Source organism: Schistocerca americana, chromosome 7, assembly GCF_021461395.2.
Source record: "Schistocerca americana isolate TAMUIC-IGC-003095 chromosome 7, iqSchAmer2.1, whole genome shotgun sequence".
NCBI classification, from domain to species: domain Eukaryota; kingdom Metazoa; phylum Arthropoda; class Insecta; order Orthoptera; family Acrididae; genus Schistocerca; species Schistocerca americana.
Genome location: NC_060125.1, coordinates 517,803,741 through 517,825,010, shown reverse-complemented (window position 1 = coordinate 517,825,010; position 21,270 = coordinate 517,803,741).

Below are 21,270 nucleotides of genomic sequence, written 5' to 3'. Positions count from 1 at the left end.
GCTGCATCACAGACAGGAGCGCCTGCGATGGTGTACTCAACGACGAACCTCGGTGCACCAATGGCAAAACGTCATTTTTTCAGATGAATCCAGGTTCTGTTTACAGCATCATAATGGTCGCACTCGTGTTTGGTGACATCGCGGTGAACGCACATTGGAAGCGTATATTCGTCAGGTATGGGATGCCATTAGGTTACTCCTCTCAGTCACCTCTTATTCGCATTGACGGCACTTTGAACAGTGGACGTTACGTACCAGATGTGTTACGACCTGTGGCTCTACCCTTCATTCGATCCCTGCGAAACCCTACATTTCAGCAGGATAATGCACGACCGCATGTTGCAGGTCCTGTACGGGCCTTTCTGGATACAGAAAATGTTCGACTGCTGCCCTGGCCAGCACATTCTCCAGATCTCTCACCAATTGAAAATGTCTGGTCAATGATGGCCGAGCAACTGGTTCGTCACAATACGCTAGTCACTACTCTTGATGAACTGTGGTATCGTGTTGAAGCTGCATGAGCAGCTGTACCTGTGCACGCCATCCAAACTCTGTTTGACTGAATGCCCAGGAGTATCAAGGCCGTTATTACGGCCAGAGGTGGTTGTTCTGGGTACTGATTTCTCAGGATCTATGCACCCAAACTGCGCGAAAATGTAATCATATGTCAGTTCTAGTATAATATATTTGTCCAATGAATACCCGTTTATCATCTGCAATTTTAATGGCCAGTAGTGTATTATTGTTAAGTAGATTCAAGTCCACTGTAGACTTTATATACACAAGAACTGAAATTGATTGCACACCCACTTTGTGGAACAGAGTTACCTGTAGAATGTAACTACAGTCCTATAATATAATGTGCGTGCTGATACGGTACACTGCGACTGGTGCTCAACAGCTCCTACGTGCAGTACGATTATAACAACTGATCTTGGTTTGCGGAAGCCTGTCATAGACTTATTACACTGCACGAGCACATTCACTCCTTGTAGCTGGAAGATTACACACATACAGGGAGTGGACAGAGAAAACGAAACACCAAAAACACAACATTTTACTGTGCCTACTACGGCGTAGGGAAACTGTTTCCATTGCAAACAGATTTCAGTCATGTCCGAATGAATAAATACCGGTCCTGTGTGATTTTCAAGGAAGAATACTGTTCTTCCTGCAAAATATATACTCCTTTTTCTCTTGCTCTATGGCCATTCACACATGGAACTACAAAAACTATACGGAGTTGGTTGGAAATCTAAATTGCTCACTGGATGCCAACTGAATCGCAACGCAGTTCCACGAACGGAGCTACTATGAAACGACAATAATTGCAATAAAGGCCCTCGTGCGTGTAGGGCAGAGGGTAATGTTTGATACTACGCCTGAACATCTTTTTGTTGCACCGTATGTCGAGTGCAGAAGTGTGACCCCAACTCCCCTTGCACGCCCACCCCCAATCCACCGCATTCCCAACACCGCCCACACGTCGGCTTTCCCAGGACTTCCTCCTCACCGCACTCCCAGTGCATTACGCGATTCATCGGCCACTCGTCTCCCACTAGAGTAAAAAAAATGAAATAAGTAAGACGGACTAAAAAATATTTCAAATACTTTGGTAACACTAAATACAATCTTAACAATTTTTCCCGTATCTACTGTATCTGTACATGAAACTGCTAATCGTCCTTGCATCATCGCACGTAACAGATGCTGCACACTACTCGAGGTACATTTTGGTGAAATACAGCTGTTCCTTATGAGACTCTGTATTTAATACGTTAGGCAAACTTTTCATGTTCATATTAAAAAAAATAATAAAAAAATTAATTACAACCTTGAACAATATCACAATTGATCTAAATTCTCGTCTTACTGAAGTGATTATACAAATGCAGGATTTCGGGAACGATATAAGGGTCCTTGGTGATTTTTATTTTATTTACTAGCTGACCCGACAGACTTCGTCCTGTCAAAAAGATTTGTAATATGGCAGTTTTTTTGCCTACGTATTTAAAAAAATTCTCCTGAACAGAACCGTCACCCTGGTGATAGGGCGTTGTGAATAAAAAATAATTAAATAAAACATATATAAGGATTTAAAAGTAAGTAATCGCTTTATTGTTAATCATGTGAATCATAATTATTATTATTATCATTGTAGTGCTTTGTGGTATACGATGTTTTTTGTTTGATTACCTGGCGCATAGATAAACAAATCTGATGGTTTTCCAACACGGAAACAGGCAACATACAATTGACCATGTGAGAAACATGGGTTTTCTAGATTAATACCACAAACACTTAATGATTGCCCCTGGGACTTGTTTATAGTCATAGCAAAAGCAAGCCGCACTGGAAACTGTAGTCGTTTAAACTCAAATGGCACATCAGTCGGAATCATTGGGATGCGCGGTATGAGAACATCTTCTCCTTTATACTTTCCTTTGAGTATAGTTGCTTCTATCACATTGTTTAGTAATTTTTTTATCGCTAACCGTGTACCGTTGCGAAGACGCGGTTGGTTGATATTTCGCAACATTATAACCACCGATCCAACCTTTAATTGAAGATTGTGAGGTGGCAATCCTGGCAAATCCAGCGAGTTTAAAAATTCCGGTGGATAGTTGACTACATCATCTTGATTAGTAACCGAATCAACTGATTTATATATCCTCAATTCGCCTGTAATTTGTTCTTGAATTTTGAAATTTAATTCATTTACATCTATGTTTTTTGCAACCAGTATAGCTCGTTCGCTCAACCAATCATGGTTTCTGTAATTTTGAGAAACATCTGGAAACACCTTCTGAATAAGTTCATCTTTTGATCGAGTTAACTGACAAAAACTTTGAGGAAAGTTAATGCAGCCAGTCAACATGTCTATAGGAAATTTGCCATTACCAATGTCAATGAGTTGTTTAGAGAATATGTTTCCAGATTGGTCATTTCGCAACTCGACACGCATATTCTTGCTTAAATGAAGTACTTTGACATGTTTCCACAAATTGGAGGACTTTAGACATGCATTGAGTTCATCAGCTGGCGTTGATCGTGGAATCACTGGCAATGTTTGACGAAAATCTCCTGCTAATAAAATCATTGCACCACCAAATCGGTTATTATTGCTCCGTAGATCTTTTAAGGTTCTGTCTAAAGCCTCCAAAGATTTTTTATGTGCCATCGTGCATTCATCCCAAACAATCAATTTACATTGCTGCAAAACCTTTGCCATTGCAGAGTTCTTCGAAACGTTGCAGGTTGGAGTTTCATTGCTTTGCATATTTAATGGCAATTTTAGTGCTGAATGGGCTGTTCGACCACCTTCAAGCAAAGTTGCTGCGATTCCCGACGAAGCGAGTGCAAGTCCAATTTTATTTTGTGAGCGAATTGTTGCTAATATTAATGAAATCAAAAAAGTTTTTCCTGTACCACCAGGTGCATCTAAGAAGTAAATCCCTCCAGTTTCATCATTTGTTACTTTCATAAGAGTTTCAAATACATACTTCTGTTGTTCAGTTAACAGTGGAAGATTTGTTTGAATTAATTCTTTCAAAGCGTTGAGATCATACAGTTTTTCTCGATGCAACTCTTGGTTAAAAGCGTCATGCATTGGACGATTGGGCGCGGTCAGGCCTAATTGAATTAATAGTTTGTTTGACATTATCAAGCACATGTCCTCAATTGAAATCAATGCTTCATTGTAAATTTCTTCACTGATTTGTATATTTGGATTTCCCATTCTATTCCGTATTTGATACAAAATATCATCACACATATAATCTTTGTACTTGATCCACAAATCAATTGGGTTTGATGGGAAGCATGTAGATATGATTATAGAAAACAATGTTCGTATTTGATGAGCGTGTGATGATATTACAGCATCATTGAGAGTTTGCTCCCAATGAGCGTCATTTTCAAGCAATTGCAAACGTTGACAGGCTTCTCTGTGGGATCCACACAATTCACCATGAACAGTTCGTAACTGTTGGAATGATGTTGGGCCACGTACATTGACTAATAGCAGTCGTAAATAAAAACATTCATCATTGCTTGGGTGTACTGAATAAATCCGGCCAATCGCATCGGTGGAATATACATCTGTATATCCTGGAACTGGTTTTCCTTGTTTCCGTCGTATAAATCTCCTTGAGGATTGATTCCAGGTATAATATTTTGGCATTTCAGAATATAGCAATGTTTGTGCGAAATGATCGTTTTGGCATGTCTCAAAAAAACTGGTTAATGTAGTAGATGGTGGCTGAGCAGCTCTTTGTACTGCGTTCTGTGCTGTAAAATACACTCTTTGTCCATTTTCTAAATGCACAGCTAAGTGAACAACAGAAGGGTGTCTCTCATGAATAGGAAAAGAAAATATTCGCCAAACTGCTTCATTACTACTGACATAGCGGCCCATTTGGTATTGGGTAACTTCATCATTGGAATTCTCTGCACCAATTCCAATCACACCCATATCACTCCCTTTGGTTACATATTTGCAAATGTATTTAATAGATTTCACTGAATGGCAAGATTCAACGTTGATGTGTGCTTTGAATGTCTTTGATAAAATGGGTGAATATGGAACAATCCAACGATTATCTATTTCAATATCTTGTTGATTTAATTTGACAATTGTTGATTTTCCATTGTCTGCTGTCGATCTGCGACGATACAATGGATAACCGTCATTACCAGTAATTGTTTCCGATATTAATGTCTGTGGATATCGTTTTGAACATTTACCATCCATCATACACGGTGAATTTTGATTAAGAGTTCCACAGGGACCATGTATCATGTTTTTGATAACTACCTCATGCAATCCAGGATCTACTTGTACATTAGGGATTTCAGCTGATATCACTGCATCAACTTCATTTGGCCTTATCTTTTCAACCAACCAAATCAAAATGTGTGCATGTGGCAATCCTCGTTTCTGCCACTCCACAGAATACATCCAGCAGCGTGTCTCACCAAACACATTATGTTTTACGATGAAATCCATTAAAGATTTCAACTTTTGTCTAAAGATTCTGGCTGTAATATCATGACGATCAATGGGTGATTGCCCAGGGAATAACTCCTGCTTGATTTCTATCCATTGCGGATTGCATATAAATGTGATGAACAAATCTGCTGTACCATAATGACGAACATACGACATGGCATCTTGAGCATATTCGTGCATATGCCGAGGGCTTCCGATGTATGTTGCTGGAAGAATAGTCATCCGACCGACATTCTGTGCATTTCCATCAGTATTAATCACATCTCGAAGGTGAATATACTCTTCAGATCGGAGTTTGGTTTGATTCAACCTGATGAATGTTAATCTCTCCGTTTCAATTTTTACATACATGTCAACAACATATTTGTGATATAATCGCCGACATTTCAATATGTGATTTTCTTCATTTTCCCGAATCATTAGGCGGTATGAATAATAGTTCATTGAACTGACTTTTTTGTTGGTTTCAGAACCTGTAAATAGATTTTCTTTTAATAACATTCAAATATAAAATTAAAATACATAATATAATGACTGAGATATTATCGCCATAGCTAAATTAATATTTTAGTTACCTGTAATGGGATTTATCATTTTTATTGAGAAATCGTAGCCATCTTCACCTTGCCAAAATATAATGGGATATTGCAGTGCATCATATGAGCGGTGTGTTTCCTTTATACGTTGTAATTGATCATTCCGACAATGTAAAACAATATCACGGGATTCCAAGTTTTCTCCAACTACAACGATAGCAACTTCATCAATAGTTGGTGCATTAAAACGTCTTGTATGTTGACCTGCACGTGTTTTATCAGCTCTGATTACAATTTTGTGATTATCGGATGGCATCAGATCCAGGGCAGTTTTAAACAATATAATCAATTGATTGTGTTGATGAAATAAAGTTTGTAATTGTTCTACAATAGACCTCTTTACTAAATTGTTATGTGCACAACGCAGATCAATTTCTTGTGGTGAATTGCCCATAAAATAAATTTGCAGGAATTTGTTGTCGCTATCTGACACTGGTAACAGTGAACCTGCTCTGTGATATATTTGCCCTTGTATCTGTAAATAAAATAAAATATTATGGTGTGGTATAAATTAATGGATTGTCAGTGATCAAACTTAAATAATATTTGATCTTAAAAAGTATATATTTAGTTTGAACTAATATCTATCAAATATAAAATATAATAAAACTGCTATAATACATACCTTGAAAGTTGGCATAAAATTTTCCCGAACTACATTTGTTGCCCCAAATGAAGTCATTTGAAAGCAATTGTTATATTGTTGGATATGTGTCAAAAAGTGTATAGAATCTGTTCCTATTCCTGAAACCAATGAGTACAATGGTTCTGGTGGTGGGTCCAATGGTATCAATTTCACTTTACCATTTGCGCAACACAATCCATTGGCTTCGTTTTTGTATTTTAATGCCTTACAGTGTGAGCAAACCGAGTTCATAGAACCAATAACAACACATTGGTAGTTACTGTAGTCAATTGACACATCGTAACTGAAAGCAGCTCGATTCAAACTTGCGCGTTTGTGATATCCGAATTCTTTCACGTTCATTTCCGTCGTCACGTTCTTGTGCCGTACGATTAGATCGGTAATTAGCTTGGTTTGTAGCATTTCTGGTTCTTCTACCTAAATTGCTTCGTCTTATAGGAGGCATATCAAATATAAATTAGTTTTTCACTAATCACGAACTAAACAAACACTAACTAAGTAAACACTCTGCACAAAACACGAATTTGTTTCGTGTATCAGTTGACAAAAGCAAACTCAGTAGATTAGGTCACAGACAACTTTTTTTTTTTTTAAATTTTATATGACTTGAAGTCAAATCCTTTTAAGCCGTACGAATTGTAACGCGATTTTTGTTTGACTGATGTAATGACGTGGAAACTGATGCATTTTATCTCGCGTGCCGAAACTAATACAAAAGAAACGCGAGTTTCGGAACGCGACATTAAACTTCTCCAACTATGTATTCTGTGCTCCAACGCACACACGCACATTGTTTTGATAGATATGATCTTTGACGTTAGGAACACACCTACATTGCTTAGACAACAGTGAGTGCTTGTAATTTAATATGAACTTTATACCATAGCAATAAAGCTCAAATTGACTACGTTTTAGTTACAAATCATTTGTATAGGAAAAAGAAAAGGGCTATTTTTAGGGTTTTTCCAGCAATAATTCTAATTTTCCTCGCCGTAAAAACCATCCTTGAACTTCAACGAACATTTTAAAAAAAGATTTGGCCAAATTGGTCGAGGCGTTGTTGAGTTATGCGTTTACCAACACATTTTGCGATTCATTTTTATATTATAGATTTGTTTGAGCATTACAGCATGGCTTGAGGCATGTTTCCTCGCCTAACGATGCTGGAGACATCATCAGAGGGCATAAAGATTCCGATAGTAGTTTCAAACTCAGCAAGCCGAACTGTTTATTTGTCGACCAAGCAGACAGGGTACAAAGAGTAGAGATAGCACATACGTCAAATAGTTCTAAACATTTAATAAAACACTTGTCAAAACCAAAATACATTAATATAGGGGTTCCGCAAGGTAGCATATTCAGACGAATACTATTCCTGGTGTACATGAATGACTTTCCCTGTAGTGTTACTCATGATGAAAACATTCTCTTCGCTGATGACAGCAATATTATAGTCATTGAGAAAAGAAGAGAACTTCTTGCAGAGAAAGCAAATGAAACTCTCTAGGAAGTTTATGATTGGTCAATAAGCAATAAAGTGACATTGAACATAAAACTAATGCCATGAATTTCAGTTTGAAGAGGATAAATTATTATTTTAAATTAAATGTAGATGGCACCTCTATATATTGTGTAACAAATGCAAAATTTCTAGGAATGAATATAGATTCTCAGTTGAAGTGATGTGAACACAAAAAGGTACTTGTAAACAGAATGTCATCATCATGTTATGCCCTTAAAATCCTATCATCAGTGTGTAACATGCAGTGTCTTTTAGTTACATATTATTCATATGTACACTCAGTTCTTAGCTACGGCATTCTTTTTTGGGGAACAAACGCACAAAGTATGAACACAGTTTTCAAACTCCAGAAAAGAACCATAAGAATAATAACCAAAAATTATAGTCGAACTCACTGTAAAGATCCGTTCAAAACACTGGGGATTTTAACTGTTCCATGTGAATACATTTACCAGTCAGTTGTACACATAAAAAATAACACTGGTAATTACTGCACAAACAGCTCTGTCCATGCCCATGAAACAAGAGATAGACTCAACTTACATTTAACAAGAAAAAATAAACAAAAAAGTCAAAACAGCATTTTCTACCAAGAAATAAAACTGTACAATAAATTACCAAAAGAGATTACAGAAATTGAAAAAATACACTTATTTAAAAAGGCAGCTAAAAGGTACCTGTTATGCAATACATTTTATACTTTGAAGGATTATTTAGATAAAACAGAGTAGGGATTTGATTAAAAAATGTTATACAAGTAAGTAATAATAATGATTATAAAACATCCAACATTTCACATAACACCTTCACTTTATATCTTTTTCCTTTCTAGAAACACTTACCCCCAAGCTATGCATAGCACAATACTAACACCTCTTCCTCTTTCTGAGCTCAACATCTCACTCAATGGAGGTGTGGTCACTCAGCTTTTCAGGATAGCAAATAGGAAATTGCTGTACAGAAAATGGATCAGAGATCACCATTGTGTGTGTGTGTGTGTGTGTGTGTGTGTGTGTGTGTGTGTGTGTGTGTGTGTGTGTGTGTGTGTTGTGTGTGTAGTGAGTGAAGTGTTACGAAACAATGTGTGTATAGTGTGCGCAGTGACTGATAGTGAGATATGAGTGAACAGTGTGGCATTACATTGTTTAATAAGTTATTTGTAAAAAAGTGTTGTTTACCAGGAGTAAATCTAATGATTGCCTCTAACTAGAAGTCTGTAAATATATGTGTAGCTTATTTTAAATTGGTCTAAACTTATAAATACTTTGACATGTTTACATCCTTGTCAAAGAGATCCTCGGATGAATAAAGCTACTACTACTACATATCTGTACAAAGTTCGGGACGTGACGTCATCATACCGCTGCTCAAGGTCACGGAGTCGCACCGACGTGTGTTGTAGAGGCAGGATGGCCAGAATAGAAAGAGCACAACCAGGGAGAGATGAGATGATACGAACAATAATCTTCCGCGCACCAGAAGGTCACACGGCCAGTCGTCCTGCACAGCTGCTCTTACCTTTTAAGGTCGATCAGGGTGGGGAGGATGATACGAAATGAGATGCTTGCTACGAGTGAGCGAGTATATATTTATTCTTTGAGGGAATATCTCTGACTTACTTCTGTGACGAGAAATAAAGTAAGTGGGGAACAGCTGGCACTGTTTGCTCTAATTAGCATTAAGACGCACAGCTTCTTTCATTTCAGTTCTTTTTCTTTTCTGTTTACGTTGTTTTCGTGCTTTTGAAGGATTTAGACAAGCTCGGTACCTTAGTGAGAAAGAAAGGAAAAAAGCGCCAACTATTCCCGACGACAAGCTCAGTAACACGCGTCAGAGCGACTCCACGAGCTTAAACACTTCGGCTTGCTGAGTTTGTTTAAGTTTGAAATGCTATCTGAGTCTTTGTAGCGTCTGATGAAGTCTCCAGCATTAGGAGACGAAGCGTTAGACACCGAAACCTGTCTCGGACCAAGGCTTAATTTCCATATAGCAATAATTACTTAAAGGGGTTCTCCTCATTCTTGTCTATGCAAAATCGTCAATTATTTACAACAACCAATATTTCGTGCTCTTCTTTTTCACACATACATCTATCTACCTACATCTATATCTGCATGATTACTCTGCAGTTAACAAGCAAATGGCCGGCAGAGTGTTCACTGAATCACCTTCAAGCTACTTCCCTACCGCCCCACTCTTGAACAGTGCCTGGGAGAAACGAACATTTAAATCTTGCTATGCGAGCTCTGATTTCTCTTATTTTATTATGATGATCATTCCTCCCTTAGTGGGCGGGCGCCAACAAAATATTTTCATACGCTGAGGGGCAAGTTGGTGATCAAAATTTCACGAGAAGATCCTGCCACAACGGAAAGCACCTTTGTTATAATGATTGCCATCCCAAATCGGATATCATATCCGTGGCACTCTCTCCCTTCTTTCGCGATAACACAAAACGAGCTGCCCTTCTTTGAACTTTTCCAATGTCCTCCGCCAGTCCTATCTGATGCGGATCCCACACCGCGCAGCAATACATCTTTATCTGTGCTCCACAAATCACTGTAAACTGCGTGGCTTGAGATACTTTTTTATCATACATCAAAATCTGTTCCTGTTTCAATCACTATTCCATGCACTACTTCTGCGACTTTGTGTGAGCCTACGAATTGTACGGGACAGTTACGTAGGTGTCTGAAGATTTGTGATTTATGCAATAAAATGTATGGACCTTGTAGTTTTCCTAGCACGTTCTTGACAAACGAACTGCGTCTCGCTTCGTGTTCTGCTACTTAAGATTTTTCGCCTTTTCTGTCATACACTCACCAGTCAAATAAGCCCCAGATCATTCACGCTATCCCTTTCATATTGATAATACTGTCAAACCGGACAACCATGGTTGTCGTATCGTAGAACGAAAGTATCAGAAAAAAATGTTTTTAGCTTGGGAACGAAGAACTCAGTTTTAGCAACAACCGTAGTTTCTGTTGATATCAGGACAGCTGTGCAACCGTCAGGGTAGCACTGCTATATATCTTTTATACCAAGAATTTTTATAATATTTGCACTTAACATTGCCCAACATTAGATGCGCTGGAAACGGAAGAGATATGTCATTAGAAAATGTAAGTGAAAAATTTAAGCGCCTCATTTGTGCGATATCGTCACAGGCTTGTCTGAACTGAAATAAGGCTGATAGGAATCGGATGCAGGCACAGATCCAGGGTTGGGTTCCAAGGAAAGGGGGGAATGTTCACAGCTTCTTATTTTACCCTCCCACTCTCCCCCAAATATAATTTGTGTCACTCTCACTTTTAACATACTACAGTTGCTTAGGAGTTGACAATAGTAACATTAAAAATGTGGAATGTTTGCATATAATAATAATAATAAAATAGTAAGTTGCTTACATTAATGCTTCGTACATCGCTTTAGCACAACTTAGTCCACCTAGTAGTACGATTGTCGTTACAGGTCCGCAGACTACAGCAATGCGCGTCTGTGTCTGTGTATGAGAGGAATGTTGTATCTTTCAATCATTTTTGCTTGCAGTCAGGAAAGTCAGTGTTCTGTTGTTTTTTTTGCAGACGTGCGAGGGTCTTTCCCTGTGTATATTGCTCTACTCAATTTTCTGTGAACTGTGGTTCTAACTGTGGACTGAAGAACCGTTTTTGTCTAGCATGGCGACCCTGTGGTTCGGCGCCTCTACCAAATGGGAAGTTCTCTGCTGCCGGTCATCCACGTGGGCTCATCATCAAGCGAACAACTGAAAAGTATCCTATGTTAAACAAAGCTTGTAATTTTCTAGACTTCCTTGACATTAATGAACTGTTTTTCATGATACTTTATTTGCCGAAAATTATCTAACAAGGGGAGGCCGCCAATTGTGAAATTCAGATTCGATTCATACTGCGCATAATAAAAGCTCATGGCCAGAGGTGTAATGTGGCAAAGCACCAAGATGCGCTTCTCAGCCGTTGCCGAGAAAATCGACAGTTAAAAGAAACCGTTGCGGTGAAATAGTCTCTACGATTAATAATTTTCTACAGCGTCGTGGCGCAGAGGTAAGCGCTCCGGTTTGTAATCCGAAGGTTGCCGCATCGAACCTCGCGCCATGAAAATTTTTTTTTATTATTAGTTTTTTGTAATTCATATATATATATATATATATATATACTATTAATGAATTGCTTATGCATGTTGGTGAAGGCGGATCGCTCTCCAATTGTACCGCCTCCATTTTTCCGTTTGTTTAACAGGGTGTACCAAAGCTCTCACGTCCGCACTGATATTCGACGATGTTATAAGTTGCGCTAGGGACCGTATCTACCTTCTTTCGAAGTTAGCAGGCAACTACGCTGTTATGCGGCGGCTCGTTTCGGCCCATTCAACATCTGTCCTTCAAGTGTAACGAGCGAGTAACGGAGTTTCATACCTGCCACAGCAAATTTGTGTTCGTGGGGTTTCTATTCTAATTCGAACGTTTGACTTACGCTATACGTATTCGTTTCGGAATATCGTTTCTACGTCTTCCGTTAACTATACGTGGTTAACATTACGAAGACAAGTAATAACATTTGCGAAATACAACTTTGTTTGCGGAAAACATAATGATGTTCGGAGTCGCCAGTTTTTCCACGACAAACGACTTTCAACAACTTATTATATGCATAATTGTTGCAACTGATTACCGGGAATTTTATATATATATATATATATATATATATATATATATATATATATATATATATATATTTGAATTATAAAAAACAAATACTAAAAAAAAAAGGTAGCATGGCGCGAGATTCTATCCGGCGACCTTCGGATTACGAACCCAAGCGCTTACCACTGCGCCACGACGCTGTAGAGAACTGTTAATTGTAGAGAGCATTCCACCACAACGGTTTCTTTTAACTGTCGATTTTCTCGACGACGGCTGAGAAGTGCATCTTGGTGCTTTGTCACATTACACCTCTGGCCATGAGCTTTTATTATGCGCAGTATGAATCGAATCTGAATTTCACAATTGGCGGCCTCCCCTTGTAAGTTGGAAATTGATATACGTAAATATATAAACAATTTTAGTTAATTGTTCTTTGGGTGGGGGCGGGGTATTTCATGACTACCATCTACATCTACATCCATACTCCGCAAGCCACCGACGGTGTATGGCGGAGGGTTCTTTGAGTACCTCTATCGGTTCTCACTTCTATTCCACTCTCGTATTGTTCGTGGAAAGAAAGATTGTCGGTATGCCTCTGTGTGGGCTCTAATCTCTCTGATTTTATCCTCACTGTCTCTTCGCGAGATATACGTAGGAGGAAGCAATATACTGCTTGACTCCTTGGTGAAGGTATGTTCTCGAAACTTCAACAAGAGATTGTACCGAGCTACTGAGCGTCTCTCCTGCAGAGTCTTCCACTGGAGTTTATCTATCATCTCCGTAACGCTTTCGCGATTACTAAACGATCCTGTAATGAACCTCGCTGCTCTCCGTTGGATCATCTCTATCTCTTCTATCAACCCTATCTGGTACGGATCCCACACTGGTGAGCAATATTCAAGTAGTGGGCGAACAAGTGTACTGTAACCTACTTCATTTGTTTTCGGATTGCATTTCCATAGGATTCTTCCAATGAATCTCAGTCTGGCATCTGCTTTACCGATGGTGAACTTTATATGATCACTCCATTTTAAATCACTCCTAATGCTTACTCCGAGATAATTTAAGTTTATATGATCATTCCATTTTAAATCACTCCTAATGCTTACTCCCAGATAATTTATGGAATTAACTGCATCCAGTTGCTGACTTGCTATATTGTAGCTAAATGGTAAGGAATCTTTATTTCTATGTATTCGCAGCACATTACACTTGTCTACATTGAGATTCAATTGCCATTCCCTGCACCATGCGTCAATTAGTTGCAGATCCTCCTGTATTTCAGTACAATTTTCCATTGTTATAACCTCTCGATATACCACAGCATCATCCTCAAAAAGCCTCAGTGAACTTCCGATGTTATCCACAAGGTCATTTATGTATATTGTGAATAGCAACTGTCCTGCGACCCTCCCTTGCGGCACACCTGAAATCACTCTTACTTCAGAAGGCTTTTCTCCACTGTACAAGGTCTAGAATTACTAAGAAAGAATAAACATAAAACTCAAAAGAGAATTTTCTGCGAAGAAATAAAATTGTACAATAAGTTGTCCCGCAGTTGAAAAGTACCTGTGAAGCAATTTGTTCTCTACGGTGAAGAATTACTTAGATACACTCCTGGAAATGGAAAAAAGAACACATTGACACCGGTGTGTCAGACCCACCATACTTGCTCCGGACACTGCGAGAGGGCTGTACAAGCAATGATCACACGCACGGCACAGCGGACACACCAGGAACCGCGGTGTTGGCCGTCGAATGGCGCTAGCTGCGCAGCATTTGTGCACCGCCGCCGTCAGTGCCAGCCAGTTTGCCGTGGCATACGGAGCTCCATCGCAGTCTTTAACACTGGTAGCATGCCGCGACAGCGTGGACGTGAACCGTATGTGCAGTTGACGGACTTTGAGCGAGGGCGTATAGTGGGCATGCGGGAGGCCGGGTGGACGTACCGCCGAATTGCTCAACACGTGGGGCGTGAGGTCTCCACAGTACATCGATGTTGTCGCCAGTGGTCGGCGGAAGGTGCACGTGCCCGTCGACCTGGGACCGGACCGCAGCGACGCACGGATGCACGCCAAGACCGTAGGATCCTACGCAGTGCCGTAGGGGACCGCACCGCCACTTCCCAGCAAATTAGGGACACTGTTGCTCCTGGGGTATCGGCGAGGACCATTCGCAACCGTCTCCATGAAGCTGGGCTACGGTCCCGCACACCGTTAGGCCGTCTTCCGCTCACGCCCCAACATCGTGCAGCCCGCCTCCAGTGGTGTCGCGACAGGCGTGAATGGAGGGACGAATGGAGACGTGTCGTCTTCAGCGATGAGAGTCGCTTCTGCCTTGGTGCCAATGATGGTCGTATGCGTGTCTGGCGCCGTGCAGGTGAGCGCCACAATCAGGACTGCATACGACCGAGGCACACAGGGCCAACACCCGGCTTCATGGTGTGGGGAGCGATCTCCTACACTGGCCGTACACCACTGGTGATCGTCGAGGGGACACTGAATAGTGCACGGTACATCCAAACCGTCATCGAACCCATCGTTCTACCATTCCTAGACCGGCAAGGGAACTTGCTGTTCCAACAGGACAATGCACGTCCGCATGTATCCCGTGCCACCCAACGTGCTCTAGAAGGTGTAAGTCAACTACCCTGGCCAGCAAGATCTCCGGATCTGTCCCCCATTGAGCATGTTTGGGACTGGATGAAGCGTCGTCTCACGCGGTCTGCACGTCCAGCACGAACGCTGGTCCAACTGAGGCGCCAATTGGAAATGGCATGGCAAGCCGTTCCACAGGACTACATCCAGCATCTCTACGATCGTCTCCATGGGAGAATAGCAGCCTGCATTGCTGCGAAAGGTGGATATACACTGTACTAGTGCCGACATTGTGCATGCTCTGTTGCCTGTGTCTATGTGCCTGTGGTTCTGTCAGTGTGATCATGTGATGTATCTGACCCCAGGAATGTGTCAATAAAGTTTCCCCTTCCTGGGACAATGAATTCACGGTGTTCTTATTTCAATTTCCAGGAGTGTAGTTTGGAGCAGGCGTTTGGTAAACTGTACAACACAAATAAATATAATAAAGATAATAAAATATGTATCAATTCGCATAAAACTTACACGCTATGTTTTTCCCCTTTTTTGTTTGGAAAAAACACTCCCAAAGCTACTGAATGCAAAATACTAACACCGTATTCTCTTTCTGCATGCTAACTCAGGTTTCCTGGTTAGCAAATGGGAAGTTGTTGCATGCAAAACAGAACGCAAACATCGTCGCTACATCAGCTGACAGTGTATGTATTGTATAATTATTATGAAACAATGTGTGTTAAGTGTGTATACAGTGTGCAGTGGGAGTGAGAGATGAATGAACAGTGTTGAACTAGCTTTTTACATTATCAAATATCCTCTTTGCAAAACAGTACTGTACACTAGTGATAAACCGAATGAGGTAGCACCGCTTTAAACAGATTGGCCTTGTATTAGGGAGGGTGAATGCTCCAGTCCTCATCCGGCCACCCTGTTTTAGGTTTCCTGCGGTTTTCCTAAGTTATTTCAGGCAAAAACTGCAATGGTTGTCATTACAAGTTCACGGCCGACTATCTGTCCTTGTCAAACTAGACTTGTAATCATGTAAATGCCTGTACATATGAATTACGTTATTTTTGTTGTTCTTAAGGCGTAATACCATGACATAACCAATATTCTTGTAAAAGTGACGTATTAGAAGAAAAATACTACTAGAAGAATACAGAAGACCTTTGACACCGTTCCTCACAAGCGACTTCTAATCAAATTGCGGGCCCATGGAACATCGCCCAAGTTGTGCGACTGGACTCGTGATATTGTGTCAGAAAGATTACAGTAACTGACGAAAGTCATCGAGTAAAACAGAAGTGATATCCAGCTTTTCCCATGTAGTGTTATAGGCCCTCTGCTGTTCCTGACCTACATAAACGACCAACCCTCTTAAATTGTTTGCAGATGATGCTGTGATTTACCAATTTGTAAAGTCATCAGATAATCAAAATCAACTGCCAAATCTTTTAGACACTATATCTGTATGGTGCGAAAAGTGATAATTGGCTCTAAATAATGAATAGTGTGAATCGATCTACATGAGTTCTGAAAGAAGTTCGCTAAACTTCGGTTACATGATAAATCACACAAATCTAAAGGCTGTAAATTCAACTAAATACTTAGAGATTACAACTACGAGTAGCTTATGTTGTGGGGAAAGCAAACTTTAGACTGCGATTTATTGGCAGAACAGTTAGAAACTGCAACAGGTCTACTAAAGAGACTGCATACACTACATTTGAAGGGCTTAGTTCAATAGTGGTACAAGTCCATTGCCTCCACTTTTCTGTCTATAATGCTTCTGAAATTAATGGTTCAAACAAACAGAAAGAAAGGTTCATCTGTAGCAAGAAGCCATATGCTTGAATATTTCTGGTATCTCAACTGCAGATTTTTAACAGCTCATTTAACTTTAGGACTCTGTATCTGAGAATGAACAAAAATGTGGACTTGTACCACTATTGAAATAAGCCCTTCATTTGTACCCCCTCTTCTGGAGTATCGCAGTGCAGTGTGGGATGCGCCTCGGATGGGACTCACGGAGGACATCGAAAAAGTTCAAAGAAGGGCAGCTCGTTTTGTATCATCGCGAAACAGGTATGAGTGTGCCACGGACATGGTACATGATTGGGATGGCCATTTTTAAAACAAAGGCGTTTTTGTTGCGGCAGGATGTTCTCGTAATATTTAAATCACCAGCTATCTGCTCTGATTGTGAAAATATTTTGTCCGTGCTCTCCTACAAACGGAGATCATCACCATTAGTTTTCTGCCCTAGGGTAGGTCCTCGCATGTAGCTCTCCATGCGCTCCTGCCATTTGCTGCACTCTTCGCTTTCTCTTAATTGTTTCATATTCTTATACTATCCACAATCTGGTATCTTCTGCGTTCTCTTCTTCTTCTGCCATTCACCGCTCCCTTGCCCGCCCCCGCTAGCTGAGTGGTTCCGGCGTGGTGGCTCAGCGTGTTCGGTCAGAGAGCTGGTTGGCCTCTGTAATAAAAAACTGAGTGGAAGGATCAACAAACGAACTTTAAAGGATTTTATATGCCGTCCGCAACGACCAAACAAGCAGCAGTGGACACCGGAAGATCCTGAGGAAGATCCCAGCAGAGGGATGGAAACGTCGATCATTTTAGAAGAAATATGACGCGGCCTAATAACCCAGAAGATTTTAACTTCAGTGACAACAGCCACGAAAGCCTGCAGACTTACATAAAACAAAAAAAAGCAGAAAAAATGTGGTCAGCACGACTGTCAATCCCTAGGGCCCGGGTTCGATTCCCGGCTGGGTCGGAGATTTTCTCCGCTCAGGGACTGGCTTTTGTGTTGCCTAATCATCGTCATTTCATCCCCATCGACGCGCAAGTCACCGAAGTGGCGTCAAATCGAAAGACTTGCACCCCGCGAACGGTCTACTCGACGGAAGGCCCTAGTCCCACAACATTTTTTTACCGTTCCCTTCTTAGCATCCATTAGCAAAAAGTCTCTCCTCACCCAGTGTCCTCTTTGTGATTACCTTTAAAACTTCTCTCGTTTCCCCCAGTCTTCTCAACACCTCGTTTCTCGCTCTGTCTACCCATTTATCCCTTCCATTCTCCTCCAAATCCCCAGGTGCTTCTATTCCTCTTTCTTCCTCTTTCTTCAGTGTCCATGTTTCAGCTTCGTATAATGCCATGCTCCATATAAAGCCATTCGCTAGCCTCTTCCTTATCTCTCTGTCCATGCACCCACATAGAAGCCTCCTCTTTTCATTAATTGCCTTCTTGGCAATTACTATACGTGCTTTCATCTCTTTACTACGTCATCCGTAACTATACTGCCCAAATATTTGAAAGCGCTAACTCGTTCTATATCTACCTGTCCTAACGCTATAGTTGTTATTACATGTGTTGCACTTATCACCGTACATTTTACCTTTTTCTTATTAATTCTCATCCAGAATTACTCACAGGTCTTATTTAATTCTTTTAACATTCCAATCACAGTTTTTTCTCTCTCTGCCAACACCACCATATCATCCGCAAATCGAATACAATCTGTCCTCCTACCACCAACCGGTACTCCTCTTTTTCGTTTCAAACTTTTATGAATAATCATTTTAATTGAATCAACTGTGGGTTCTTGGTGAAACATTGTAAATTAACTAAACGAACACTGTTTTATCTTTATTTCACATTTTATTATTAATATTATTGAACAATCTAGGTTTCAGGGTATAAGCCCAGTTTCAAGTACATTACTGATTCCCAAAGATGATAATGCACAGATAAATACGACGACAAGGCAAGGATAATCTCAACTTCTTAAGGTATCGAACAATAGCTTAATGTAGAGTTACATCAACGGCCATTTTAACAAATTACATACATTATTACACATTCACCAATTGAAATGAAACGTCGTATGGCTAGGGCCTCCCGTTGAGTAGACCGTTCGCGGGGTGCAATTCTTTTCAGTTGACGCCACTTCGGCGACTTGCGCGTCGATTCGGATGAGACGATGATGATGAAGACAACACAACACCCAGTCCCTGAGTGGAGAAAATCTCCGACCCAGCCCGGAATGGAATCCGGTCCCCTTGGCATGACAATCCGTCGCACTGACCACTCAGCCATCGGAGCGGACATTCACCAATTATACAACAGAGTTATGCCTCAGCCAAGATATTTTTAACTACGATGGACTGGGGCCCAAAGTTTTGCTTCTACTCTGGGGTGCGATCTCATCTAAAAGAGGTGAATAATTGAATTGGGTTTGCTCGTTTAATAATAGGTGTCCGCCTGCTTAGCTGGGTGGTAACGTGCTTGCCTCCCATGCACTGGCCCGGATTCGATTCCCGTCCGGGTTGGAGATTTTCTCCGCGCGGGGACTGCGTGTTGTGCTGTTCGCCCTCACCATTTCGTCCTCATCATCGGCCGCAAGTCGCCCAATGTGGCGCCGACTGAAATAAGACTTGCACTTGGCGGCCGAACTGGAATGGGACCTCCCGGCCAACAATGCCATACGCTCATTTCATATAAAAGGTGTGGGGATATACCCAGCTTTTTTTTTAATTTCTAAAATTTCTAATTGGTCGAGTTTGGCTCCCTTTTCCTCTGTGTGTATGACTTGGACAGCTACTGTGTATTTGTGATTGTTGTTCAGGCAATGTTCTGCAAAGGCTGAATCAGCTTCTGTGGCGTTCCTTAAGCCTGGCGCAGATTGACCTCCCCGTCTATCAAATGTAGCAAGACTGACACTCACGGCATATGATTTTATAAACCCTGCTTTTCGTGATAGCTGGTTGTTTGTCTTTCGCATTGAACAAGAAACTACTTATTGTCTGAGGGATACAGAGAAACACAGAGAAACCCTTTGCCTTCAAGATGTTACTGATGCTATTTGATGTTTTCCCTATTAAAGGTAATCTGCACTATTTCTTTTCCTGTTTATCAGTGTTTTTCATTGAGGACAGTAGGGACGTGGCTTGCTTCTTCATCTTTTTATCTAAAATTTTATCAATGATATAGGGATCAGATTCATTATTTGTGGCTATTCTTTTCATTGCGTTAAGTGCCTGATCAAAGTCTTCTTGTGACATAGGGATAGAAAGGAAACGGTGGATCATGTGATGCAATGCTGCATGTTTGTAGGTTGTAGGATGCTGGGAGGAATCCGGGATTAAAGTGTCAGTGAAGGAATCTTTTCGGTAAATTTTAAATTTATGGTTACTGTCTTCTATCTTTAAGCTAATGTCTAGGAAATTTATGTTGGGGACCCCCAACTCCATACTGACATTTATGTTCGTGTGCCACTGGTTCATATTTTCCACAATTTTATGGAATTCTCTACTGAAACCTTTCCACATACAAAGAATGTCATCTACATACGTATCTGTACCAATACACAACATGTTTTGCCAGTGGTTCTCTCTTCAGAAAATCAGTCTCCCACTTCTCCATTAACATTTCTGCCAGTAAGAGGGATAAAGGTGAGACCATTGCCAGACCATCTGCTTGTTGATAATAGCTCCCTTGAAAGCAGAAATAATTTTGATTTAAACAACATTCCATTGTACTAACAAGTTATCCTTGCCTTTTCATCATGTTTATCTCTGCACCATCATCTTTGGGAATCATAATGTAATTGATAATGGACTTATGACCCGAAACCTAGGTTGTGCAATAACATAACAATAAATCGTGAAACAAAGTTACAAAACAGTGTTTGTTTAGTTAATTTTATAAATAATGTGCTGCAAATGTACATGGTGACAATTATCACACTATCTGAAATAAAAAACGTCATAACTTCTGAACGGTTTGCGTTAGGACGTTCAAGCTGCACAGTTGGCCGCGGGGCATGATGGGAATTAGTATGCGCGTGATGGTTTGGTTTAACGACGAAGCCCACTTTCATTTGGATAGGTTCGTCAATACGCAAAACTGGCGCATTTGGGGGACTGAAAATCCGCATTTCGCGATCGAGAAGTTGCATGGGGGCTTAATTATTTATGATGAAAATATTTTTAGTAGCTGTAAGTCCGATTACGCTGTTTCGTAAACGGTTGGCCCTGACTAGTATTATTACGCTATCTGACTGCAAAGAACAACAACAAAGAATGAAATGAAATTTTCGTTAACACAATTAATTAATTATGTTATATCCTAGCCAGTAATGCCACCCGAGCCCGCTGCCAAAAGGTTGGCAGCATCAAAGTCCGGACGCCGTCCGCATAAGCAGCGCCAGCGAGACAGGAAATCGCCGCAAGTC